The sequence below is a fragment of the Anopheles coustani genome, chromosome X, assembly GCF_943734705.1.
Source record: "Anopheles coustani chromosome X, idAnoCousDA_361_x.2, whole genome shotgun sequence".
Classification (NCBI taxonomy): Eukaryota; Metazoa; Arthropoda; class Insecta; order Diptera; family Culicidae; genus Anopheles; species Anopheles coustani.
The window spans coordinates 6,698,290-6,711,051 of record NC_071290.1 but is presented as its reverse complement, the minus strand read 5'-3'; the positions used below and the strand labels follow the sequence as shown (position 1 = coordinate 6,711,051).

The following is a 12,762-nucleotide window of genomic DNA, read 5'->3' as shown; positions in this document are numbered from 1 at the left end:
AAACCAAACAACAATTGTTCCCACTCTTTTTCTTTTAAATCCGAACGGTTAAAACCAAGCCGACAATGGAAGGTCCGCTACAGGAAAGTTCTATGTTGATTGGCATGAGAAAATGTGTTGATTACTTTAAACATATGCTCGTAATTCAAATCTTAAGCTCTTGGTCGAAAGCACAAGTAGCACTTCCTTTAGTGCAGGACACCGGACAACCCACTAAACAATCCTATCGTAGGTTGTTCTGAGGCGCAAGGAAGGTGAAAACGACATCCGCTAGTAAAACTGGGACAAAGAATTGGACCATGATGTTTGTATCGTAACAATTGTGTAATGTCGCCAATGTGTCCAGCAGTTGAGCTGATTGGTAAATCTGACAAGCCTTGCACACTTTCTTATCCTCCACATCATCCATACTGTCAGAGTAGTGTATAGGCTAGTGTATCTGGGTAAAAGCATGAAATTTTTCTCAAACATAGCGAACATATCGGCCAGTGGAAGAGTTGACATGTAATTTTTCCTTTTTTTACGTGTATTTTTTTCAAACAAATGCACTCATGGAGGGCGTGAAATATTTATAAAATGTTTTGCTCCAAAACGTGAAATCAAAAGCTTTATGGATTGGAAGTAGATGACTGTTATTCAATGACGATGGATGGAACGCATAACAGACCGAAAGCATTCATTGTGCAAACAACATGAGAGATAAAATCATTTCTTTTAAATCAAAGTAGTTTAGTCAAATGCCTTAGATAATTATGAAAAAAAAGAACTGTAACAAAACACTCGTTTCAAGCAAAACGGATCGAAAATACTCGGATGGTGTTATACAAAGGCGATGTTATACACACGAACGTACAGTATATTGTATGGAACAATAACGTACGGAAAAGCTGTGTGGAGATTTCGAAACACTCTTGTAAACATGCACGTTCAAGCATTCAAACAACTTTTGGCAGCGGATAATCGACATCGACCTCAATTTTAATCTCGGGCCAGATGGTACAGCGACTATAGTGCGTCAAAGTGATTAATAACTCGTTCATTTCGTTGAAATTTGCTGTCCGAAACTATGAATGCGCTGGTGTCGTGTCCGTATGTGAGAGTCACCAACCAATCAAAGGCACATATTTGCAAGCATATTACGTGCAACTGTTAATTTGAAAAGAAATACAAGTAAAACTTCTTGTGTTTTCCTTTTCACACTGCCAGCGTGCTGAATGGATGTACTATGAGGTGGACTCGTTACGTTAAAAGCTGCTGAGTTCGCACTAAAGTGCTGTACGAATCCAGTAAAAGACTCACGCATCGCATATTTCGAATGGTGTACAATGTTTTACTTAAAACTAATACGATTGATGAGGTGGACAGCGAATGTACGTCATGGTGGATGGAAACACAACCTGCAGTCCCTGGTTTCCCCTATCAGGCGAGAGGTTCTCTTCCCATCGAGACCGATTTCTAAGGGGCATTGAGCGAGTTTAGACAATGCAGACATAACCATCCGCCGAATCGGACAATTTAATGAATCAAGGAATGGAAAACTTGAACAAAGAAACAATAATATCAAATGACCAGTCAAAATAACAAGCGCATAACACATCGCACTTATCGCTTCCCTGTACGAGAGCACCGACTATCCACGAACGTAACGATAAAAGTCTAGTGTCTTTATCGGTCAGCTTGACCGAGGACGGTTGAAGAAGTTCTGAGGAAAATTTGACAGAAAGCATGAAAGCTTAAAATACATGCATTTGGGGCTCGCGCGATCGATTTTACCCGCGTGACCACCATTATTTCCTCAAATAAAGCGCCTCTGAGTATCGGTTAGCTGCAAATCCCGCAACGAAGAAGAGTACGAAGAGTCCCCGGAGAAAGAAAAACTACACAAGCTACAGATTGAACAACTGTCAATTGTCGCACTGTCTACCTTTGGACTACCGACTGGATGCTTTTGCATTTGTTTAGCTGAATTTGTACTGGCAGAATGACCGTTCACATTCTATCTTCAGCCAAGTAGCACATTGGGAAGATTGAGGACGAAGCTTTGATTGCCAAAAAAAAACATAATGTTTAAGAGTCGATCGAATATTCATCGATATCTTTAATAGAAAGAGATTCACCGAGATTCAAATGAATTTGATTGCTTACTGAGTAAGTGTTATCATGCAAACAACATCTTGTTATCATCAAAACGGTTTCAAATGACATTCGCTTAGTGGAAATTATAAGAATAACAACTCAAGGGGTGATCAAAACAACTCATTTCATTTCGTGCCTTCCTCTCAGCAGCCCCAAAAGAATCCCCCTTTCAAAACAAAAAAAAACAAAGATGGTTGCCCGTAGTTAGGAAGAAGAAGGAGAAAGAAAAACAACACAAATGGTGAAAATTTACCTGTCTGCAAGAAGAGGGGGCTGACCACTCGTCTGGCTTTCACCGCAACTGACTGGCTCTTGTCTGGGCCCAAGTACTGGCGTCAGGCCCCATTTCTCAACAAAATCTATCGGAGAAATGGTTGATGCCGAATTACACGGCGTTTTTTCGTTATCTTTGCGGTAGATTATGGTTTTGCATTTAAATAGGAAACCAATGGCTTGACAATACTGGCTGAAGTGGCCTGCGACAGCAAAAAAAGAATCACGAAGATGACTGGTGCGTTACGCTTGTGAAAAGTGGGGTATATATATAAAAACATATATATAAATGTATATATGTTAATATATATATACATACACAGGTATTAGTATATAGATACATATACGCATATACACATTTACACGTATATATCAACATATATGTACTAATAGTCAGATCGATCTAAACTTCAAACGTCTTTCGATACACAAGAATATTTGTACATCCATGTTGGTATGTATTTATGTATATACGTGTATATATAACTGTATGTATATACACACATATATGCATAGATATATATATACATATACATAAAAGCTTTATAAGATCAAAGTCAAAGAGTTGTATGTTTTGTGCATTGGTTGAATAATGACCTTGCGCGCGCGCAGGAGCTGTTTGTGTATATTGATCTGTATATATATATGTACAAGACTGTGTAGGCATGTATAGGTGTGTCTAGTTGTATATAAATGTTCATGGAAGAGAAGGTTTTCTAATATGTATATATATACATACATTGCTTTCATTTTATATATATATATATATATATGCATATTTGTAGTATATATTTATAATATATATATATGCGTGTGGTACTGTGAGTGTGCGCGCACGCGCGTGTGTGAGTAAGTGTAGTGAGAAGCAGGAAAAGGGGAAGAGAAAGAGAAAGTGAGAGAGAGAGAGAGAGTAAAAGATCGCAAGGATAGTGGAAGGGATGGAAGAAGATCAGAGAGAGACAGAGAGAGAGAGAGAGAGAGAGAAGGAGAGAGAGAGAGAGAAATGGAGAGAGAGAGAGTGGTGGGTTGGTGATCTGGTGTGAAATGGTGAGCGTTGAGGGATGTGCGCCCACACCTATTGCCAGGACACGGTCGCAAAAACACACACACACTGCGTTACACACACGTGGGGTACGGAGGCTGGTTGCAAATTCTGTGAACACTGGCGTATATCTAACACCACCCCAAACACTTGGCGACTCGGCGACCTTGCTGGTGGCCAGATCGGACCAACGATCACGTTCTTTGTCTTGGGAGACGGACACACTCTCTGTTTCGGATGCTTGGACACCTACGACGACGACGACGGAGGGGGGGGGGGGTGGTTTGGTTACACTTTGACACTTTTGCACACTTCCGCTTGGACTCTCCCGCCCACCGCTCCTCCCCCCCGGGGAGCAGGAAATCGATTCAGTTGGGTTCTACTGCGGTCGGTATTTCACACTGCAGGGCGTTTCGGGGAGGGCAGAAGAACCGGAGCCCCGTGCCGCGTTTGTTGTTGTGCGAGTCGTGCATTCACCTTCACTGGCGCTGGAAAGGCGAGTTACAGGCTTTTGATTGTGCATTTGCTGATGCTGGCGGCTGCTGAGTGAGTTGATAGATGGTATGTCAGACTCGCCCCGTGTTGAAACGGTAGCAGCTTGCTCTGCATCTCTTCTTCCTGCCTACTCTTGCGACTACGTGCGTTATCGTTTACACTTCTTCCGTCATTTTTTTCATTTGCGGTTTTTCTTTCGCTGTCGAAAAGAGTGACAATTATTATTTGACTCGCTGCTGACCACCACCAACACCACCACTACGAGGCACCACGAAACATCATCACTTCCAGGTTTGAGCCCCGGGTGGCGAACCTGTGCGCTGCATGGAGGAGGCTGGCGAAGTGGTACTAGCTAGTGGTACGTGCCTACTAACTCAAGAATTCCGACACACTGTGGCCAACAAACGAGACACGAACGTTAGCGATACACAAACATTTTGCTTGTTTTTCTTTTTTACTTGTCACTTAGGAACCGATGGCTTCGATTCAACCTTGCTGGCCATTATTTGCGCTAAGAACGACGTTGCTATGTCGGTGGGGGCATACTGAAAAGCACAGGACCAACCGAGTTGTACATACACCACAGCAAACTCGCGCGCGCACACACACACACACATACGCAATCAGTACACAATCTGCCCCTCCCGGCTGCTGCCGATGCCGAAGCGGAGATGGGCCACAAAACACGGTTTTGGCAGGCTGCACAGCGGGGCACAACAGTGTTTCCGGGGCACGGAGGACAACGAGCTCACTTTGACATACGCCGACCCTCTGACCACCACACCGTTGCAGTGTGCGGTGCAAGTATCTCTCTAGACCATCTATCCATGCTTGGCATCTCCCCGCATTCACTGCGAATGATGTAGCCGGATGTACCTCGCCAGCTTGGAGCTCGCGCGGAGAGAGAGAGAGAGCGAGTGTGGTGAGACCAGAATGGTGATTGTGACAGCAGAAAATGGCAAAAGGAAGGTGTGATCAGCACCTTTTGTGCTTTTGTGGCGCTCTTCGATTGTTTGCCTACCAAGTATTTGCAAATACTCTGTTAACTTTCCGCTTATGCCCTAGGAAAACGAACGAGCTGTTCGAGGAAGGAACACACTCGATCCTGACAACAACTTCTAATGATACGCGGAGTGGATGAGAATAGAACCCGATTGCCCTAGCCGCAGGCAAAAGGGGACGACTGTCGCAGGTGTGCGTGTAACGAACGACGTACCCAAAGATGTATGCTGGTTTAAGTGGGGGAAAAAGTGTGTTTATCCAGTGTGTAGCAAAAGCCGAGCGAGTGCAATAAAAAAAAAACAAACGAAAAGAGAAGGATTGAATTGTCTTTTGAAGTTTCACATGTCCTTGGTGTTATCAAAGGCGTCTTTGCTACACATCCGCAAACTCACATACACTTCCACACACACACACACACACGCACCCAGTCACACATACACACTTGCGCGCGTGCGCGTGCTCATGAGCTTAGAGGGCCAATGCTACTGCTTTATACCTGTGAAATATTTTATATTCCTCAAAAACTGAACACGGCGTGCTGGACACGCCGTGCTTTCCTATCCTTCGCAAAACAACGAATTTGCTACCAGTTCACCGATACGTGCGCCCGCTGCGGTACTTTGTTCACTTGTGCACACACACGCTGGTCGCGAGCACCCCGAGCTTTGCGGGAGGAAAAATTCAACGTATTGTAGAAGAAAAACTAAAACCTGCGCCTCACAGCGCAATGAATGTTGCAATGCATGGCCCTACCCAACAGCAATAGAGACTCGATGCTTTTGCCGAGGTAGGTCCCTCGCTCTCCCGCGGATGTGTTTGTGTGCAAAATTCTTGCGCTAGGCTGGCGTACCACACTAGCAAAGGATACTGCACAAAATAGCTACAACTACCACTAGCGAGGGATTATATGCCCCCGATGTTATATCCTCCCTGTTATCCTTTGCCCGTTCGAGAGCGAAATCTCTCTTCCTTTCACTCTCTCTCTCTCTCTCCTTATCTTTATTCCTCTCCCTCTCTGTGTCTCTTCCTCTCTCTCTCTCTCTCTCCGTTTACTCTCTTTTCCATTAACTGCATGTGTATTCTTTTTCCTAACCCCTTTTTTTTCCTTTGATAATGCGTCTCTCATGCGTTTTATTACTGGCTCGCGGTCGATAAAATTTTGCCCCGCTATACATCTCAATCCACCTTTCCGCTTCCAATCTGCTTCCTCTCCCTTTAGCCTACATTAACTCGGTTTTTTTTTCCACAAAAAGACACATTTTTTGCTATTTACTTCTTTGCGGCTATTGCAAAACTCCTCTTATACGCTCTGAGATTCAACCTAAAAACTCTTTCGATTATCAAACTTCAAAATTCGCCACGACCACGCGGTGGCCAGTGTTGAGGTAAACAGTAAATGGCACCGTGAAGTTGATTCAACACAGCTGAAAGTTTGCAATGTTTAGTAGCGGCAGCAATGAATTGCGTTACTAACAGTTCGCAGCTCATTTCGCTTCCACGAACAAATCCCTAAGTGTAGGATTACAGGTTTTTTTTTGTTTTTTGCCCCAACAAACATAGTTTTCCAAGCGCTGTGTAGCGCAAGCCATTCCGATTGCGGTAGCGATTAAGCTTTATATACTGCGCCCTTTTTGAGCTTTGAGGCCCATTAAACCATCTACGGCATGATCATTTGGCACATCAATCAACCCAACTTTCGCCATTAGGGGGACGCTTTTTTGTTCGATAGTACGCAGAGAAGCTTTTCCACCGCACTGCAACGCGGCTTCTCAAAATTAGTAATCAACATCCTCTCCGTAAGCTAATACACCAAAGCAAACCTTTTCGAGAGGAAAACGCCGTAAGAGTTGGAAATGGAGTGTGGCGGGGGGAGGGGGGGGGGGGAGGTGGAAGAATTAGCTAGATTTGGAATAGTTGTTAATCGTCAGTCTGTTACAGTATTGGTCAGATAATAAGTAACTTCTCGAGCTTTCTAGATTTGTCATAAACCATGCAAGAGCTTCTTAATTTTGTAACGCACTGCTAAAACCAATAATGGTCTACTAATTTTACAACGCGAGCAACCTGCTCACTCATGACAGCTGTCATTTATGTCGAAGCTGTCATTCCAACAGTAGCAGTAAAGATTTTTTTGAATTAACCGGATTTACATGTATGTTCAAAAAAAAACTGCTGATAAATACCTCTGATAATCAGAGAGAACAAAATAAAACTCTTTCTATTTATGGCATTAGGGGCCTTCTTTAGACGGACCAACTTTGGTTCCTCCTCATTATCGCCTGCCGGTGTTAAGAAAACAACAAACAAAACATCTTAACCTCATGCTGTGGAGTTGTTAAAAGTTTGCAGAAATTGTTCTTACAAGAAAAGGAAAAAAAAGTAACACAACATAATAATAAATAACACTTTGTAAAACAAAGCAAAACAGGTAATTAGAGACAATAAGGCAAAGGTGAATGAGAGGACTAACTTTTTATGACCAAAAACAGCCGTTATGTCAAATTAGACGAAGAAGGGGGTCAAAATGTAATGTGTATTTGTAGGATGGACAGCAAGAGATTAATGTTTTGCGTAAGGGCGCATATTGCCTAACGTTGCTTTCGTGTTCTCGAACCATTGGTAGAACTGGCCATAAAACTCGCACAACACATTGAAAACAATTTAAAAAATAGGGCACATGTCCGAGGTAGCAAATTTGGCAGGCCTTTTTGCCTGAGTCAAAGATCAAGTATCTCATCGAAGTGCTTGCGATTGCCTGTTTCTCTCAGCAAGCAGGCATTTAAACCGCGCATGACGTTAATAGAAGATAGCAGCAAACCGACGTAACCCAGTGTCTGCGTCGCACGGGTAAACGACTTTCTCCGAATGTCTAGGATTCACGATGAATGCTTCACCGCACAGCACCAACACATCCGTCAGAAAAGGAGCTCGCGAATCCAAGCAGGGCCGCCGATGACGGTGATGGCTTCGATCCGAGGACCCGCAAAACGCAACAGTGAACAGCCAAGCGCCAAACTGTCTGCCTTCGAAAACCCGCTTTTGCTCCAGGTGTTTGATAATTGATAGAAAAACCTCATACATATATATCCTTTCGCACATACATACATGCATCCAGCTTGTGCATGCAGACACGTACACATAGATGGCGGGCGCGTGCGCGTTCACAATGGGGAACGCATCCCTGCAGTTTCATAATAGATCCCGTGCGTTCGTATCTGTCAGACAGACAGGAAATCGTGCCTGAACTAACGTAAATATCAAAAGCAGGTTAGAAAGGTCGTAGGCACACCAAGGAAGGTCATTTCAATATGATGTTTGGCATGTAGTAGTGAGGCTGCAAAGGACCCTTAGAGGATATTCGCAAATGTACACTTCACAAAAAAACGGGTAATGCTAATTTTATCGTTTTCCTGCATACAATTTTGATTGAAAACCACTTATCTATAAGTGGCTTATCAATGTTTCTTCCTTAGAGATTGGCTCCGAAGGCGGTAGATACTCATTGTTTGTTTGATTCAGTATTGTACAACCTTAGGTTAGGGTTTTCTGTTCATTCTGACATACAACTAATTTTGACAGCTGAACATAAAGTCAACTTTTCAAGCAGGTTTCATAGAGATTTTAACTATCTAGATTTGTTGGAGGTGACTCCACTAAGGACTAGACCTCTTCGTCGACCTCTATGAACTCCTGAGGAAACTGTGCCTATATCTTGAACTCATCCGAAGGTGGATGAGCCAACGTTGTTAAAGTCGGAAGAGCCTAGCAACAGCTCGGAGGCTTTGCCCGAGTGCAGCAGAACCGGGAAGATACCGGAGATGACCGGGGAAGGTCATCGCGACGTGCTCAACTGCAAGTGGAGCCAATGCTGTCCGCGACCCTCTTCAGAGCCATACTATCTTCTGGATCCTCGAAATGAACACACAGTTTGTTGTGAGGTTAAGTGCGGGTAATCTAGTATCTCTTTTGGAGTAACCAACTTGTTAGTTCGTCGTTGCCTCTAGCTAACAAAAGTTTATTGTAAGTTAATCTGTGTATTAGGTGTATTTGTTCCAACTTTTTAAAACAATCATGTTTTACTTTCGAATGTCAAAACATGGGTTTTCCAATGCTTTCCTCATGGCTATCTTTGGCATTCTTATTTTCCCTGCCTGATCTCCTCCTTGCTTACGGACCCTCTACCGCTTCGACATACTCGTTTGCCGGGTCGTTTGCCAGCTCGGAAGCAAACCTTATACGGCGCTTGGCATACTTTCCAATGCGCTGGACCGATTGCGGTTCGAACCCTTGACCCGATTTCGAAACCGGTGGCCAAAACCCAAAAAAGGCACAGCTGAAACTCGCCAGTTGCAGATCATTTAAAGTGAATGAACGTTGCGCTATACAAAATGCTGCGTTGAAATTAGCTGCGTTTTGTTTATACTGAAACATTCTATTTAAAAAGAGAGACTTTGTTTATAGTAGGACATTTTGGTAGGCCGTCCGAGGGAAGGGGTGAGCACATGCGCAAATAAAAATTGTACGGTGCATGACTGATGTGCACAGTAATGTGTTTTAATTGCAGAGAGTATAATGCACAGTTCACTAGAAGAACCTTTGTGTTTTTTTTTTTCGCAGCATCAGTGGCACCACTATCAACTGCCTTCGTTGCGAAACATGACTACAAGGGCGAAATGCTCTGAGTTTAAATATGTGTATGTGTGTATGTGTGCGTGAGAGAGAAAAAGAGAGGAGGGAGAGAGATAGCCCGAGAGATATTGTGCAGAGAGAGAGAGAGAAAGAGATTGCGTGAGAGAGGATGAGGAGAAGAGAATGAATAGAGAGAGTCAGAGAGAGAGAGAGTGCGAGATCGAGGACGATCGAGAGTTCACTAACGTTGCCGGTCTCTTGCGGACAGATTTCCGTCATTTGATTGAAGCAGGTTTGCTTTGGTGAAAGTTTGATGCCCGTTTCTACCGCGACGCGAGCAATCGTTTGATTGTAGGCTGACCTTGCTCGTTACGTTGATGTACCGATAGTTTATCTGCCCGTCCGTTTCCCATATCTGCAGCTGCGTTTCGTGAGCGATTTTCATCTGCCCAATTGGGATTTCTTTTTTTTTCTCGCAGGGCGCGCTCTTCACCTTTGTCGTACCTTCTTCCTTGTTTTTTTGTTTTTTTTTTGTTTTTTGTTCGCCCTTCGAATGCAGCTTTACATTGTACTAAGCATTTTCTCTACCGCTACCGCTCAATCACTTAGTTTTCGAGAGTGTTTTTCGGCACTACACCAATTTCACCTACACTCGCACGACGACTGCGCACGCGCACCAGTGGCAGTAGGGAAAATTCTTTGCAACAAACACCGTGACAGTCCTGAGAAACGCATTTTCTCTTCTAGCGTGAGTCAAGCCGCAGCCCTGACGCAAGAGGTTAGCAGTTTTTTTTTTTTTTGTTGGGCCCTGTATGCGTGTGTGCGTGTGTGTGTGTGTGCGGGGGTTATTATCTTTTTCTTTCCGAGCAATCAGGTGCACGACAGCACCGTCTTCCGAGCAAAAAAAAAAAAAATGTGTACGCCAGAGCTAAACGTGCACAGTTTTTGCCATGAATTCAGTACGTTCCGATCTATGATGTATATCGAAATACGTTTCAAACTATAAACGTTAATGCACAGCGCCATACGAGCAACTATATGCACACATGTATTAGTATGTACATACGTGTACACACACACGCGCGCGCCGATATGTGTGTATATATATTTATATATACCTATTTGATTTAATTTAGTTGACGAGTTTTGTACTTGCTTTGAGATGTTTTCGTTTTTCTATTTTTGGCGCATGCAAAGGTGACTTGGCAATTGAGAAAAAATACAATTTGAGCTCGAATTGCATGAAAAAAGGAACACCCAGGAAAAAACAAAAAAACAAGGGAAGAAGAGATCGATGGGGCCAAGGTTACGGAAGGCGATGGATTCTGGTTGGCAAATTATTTATTTATTTATTTATACACGCTAGCTGTTTTAGCAAAACCAACAAAACAACAAAACACAAAAAAAAACCAACAAACCGTGCATCGAGCAAGCAAGCGTATGTGGGAGGTTTGTGAAAGTTGGAAGCAATTCGAGGTAAAACAGTATTTTGTAATTGTTTGAACGGTTTCTCAATCAGAGGCTGCCCCTAACAGTTTTGCAAATTTTTTTTTTTTTACAATCCACCTAGACGTCTTCTCACTAAGAATAAAAAGGGGGGGGGGAAAAAAAGATACAAACACACTAGCGCAGACGCCTGCGCACGACCGTTTTACAGATTGCTCGAAGCGGGCATACATTCGGAGCTGGTTTCTTCCAGTGCCAAAAAATCCTGTAACAGTGTGTTGATTGTTTTTCTTAATTTCGCATGCACTTTTTACAATCGATTGCTGCCTCACATGGCTTTTCCAATACGTCGAGCGTAGCGTAGCAAAGGTAAACGCAAGCGGGAAAGGAGAGACGTACGCCGCTTGCTTGGTCGTGCAACCCGTTACTTTTTCGGTTGCAGACGGCCGTTTAAAACTGGTACAGGCTATGGATTTTTCCTTCCTCGACGTACTTTCCCTAATTTAAAAATAGAGGTATGTCAAAACGGATAAGGGGTATTCGGTTCCGCATGGTTTGATGGCGATGAAACAAAAAAAAATCGGTTAGAGGCAAATATCGTACTCTTTGCGATTCTGGCCATGCCACCGGGTCGTATGGCAAAACTTTTTGGGGGGCGCTTAGCCCTCACGACGAGCCGCCCACACACACACACACACACACACACACACCTTCCCAAACGCGAAAGGAGGTTTTTGCCTTGCCTTTGCGAAAATCGCGCAGCAAAACCCGTGCAAGCAAACAATAAAATTTTCGTTTTCATTTCATCAAACGGATGGTGTTCGGATGTGATGCAGCTGAGTGTGTATGTGTGCACGTGCGCGCACGCGTGCGCGAGGCTGTGTGTGTATTTTTTAAATTTACATTATAAATGGAATCATTCGCTTGGACTCTGAGCCACACTTATCAACATCTCTGCCATAACACGGAAAAACATTGCAAATGGGGGGCGTGGGGGGCGGGGTGGGGGGGGGGGGGGGCGAACTTTCAAAAAACCACCAAATCACCGTTCTTTTTCACCTTTCTCCTCTTTCACTGGCCGAGGCGACGATTGAACTTTGCTACTATGCGCGCATACTATATCCAGCAATTTAACACGCGTGCAGTTGCTCACTTTTAACGGGTACGGTTGCAACTAGCATTCAACGAACGATGCTTGGCCCTCCGCTGACTGCTATTCTGCCCGTCAAAGGCGAAGGAGGCCGAGTCTGCCGAGACGAAACCGCACGAAACACTCCTTGGGGGCAAATATTGTTGGTCTGTCGGCCTCGCCTCAAACCAACAATACACCCCGAAATAAAAAAAAACCGCAACCAAATCGCGAACAAACTGCCTATCTGTAGCGCTTTCTGCCAACTTCGGCCACTGTCGACGAGTTTTTCCTAGAGCCTTTGCGCCCTGTATGCCACGGTACCCCGGGATTTTAACTGCAAGATGGTAGATCTAGCAAGCGAACGACGTTCGGGAAAACGCGGATTGCTCCAAATAGTCAAACTGAGTTCGGCGACGAGCTCGACTACGATTTCTAAAATTTGCGAGCTCTCCTGGCTGCTCTCGCGATGCTGTTTTTCTCCGACCGACCGCCCGCTCTTCGGTTTCTTCTCGCGAGCATCAGTTGCGTGCAGCGGTGCCCTCTCCGTGAGTCGCAAATATATGCTTATATAGTGCGGCTCAGACAAGGGTGGAGCAGCAGCAGCATC

The 12,762-nt window shown here is 44.1% G+C and overlaps 1 protein-coding gene across 7 annotated transcripts in view; it reads right to left on the bottom strand.

The window, feature by feature from the left end:
- Positions 1-12,762, bottom strand: part of LOC131269446 (potassium voltage-gated channel protein Shaker) — a 48,523-nt gene that overhangs the window by 22,628 nt on the left and 13,133 nt on the right. Inside the window, exon 1 of one of the 7 annotated variants that reach the window (XM_058271806.1) lies at positions 2,390-2,427. The exons of the other annotated variants lie outside the window; for them this stretch is intronic. The gene's annotated coding sequence lies outside the window, so the exon portion shown is untranslated. Of the gene's footprint in view, positions 1-2,389; positions 2,428-12,762 lie in introns of those variants that run through there. 7 annotated transcript variants of the gene reach the window in all.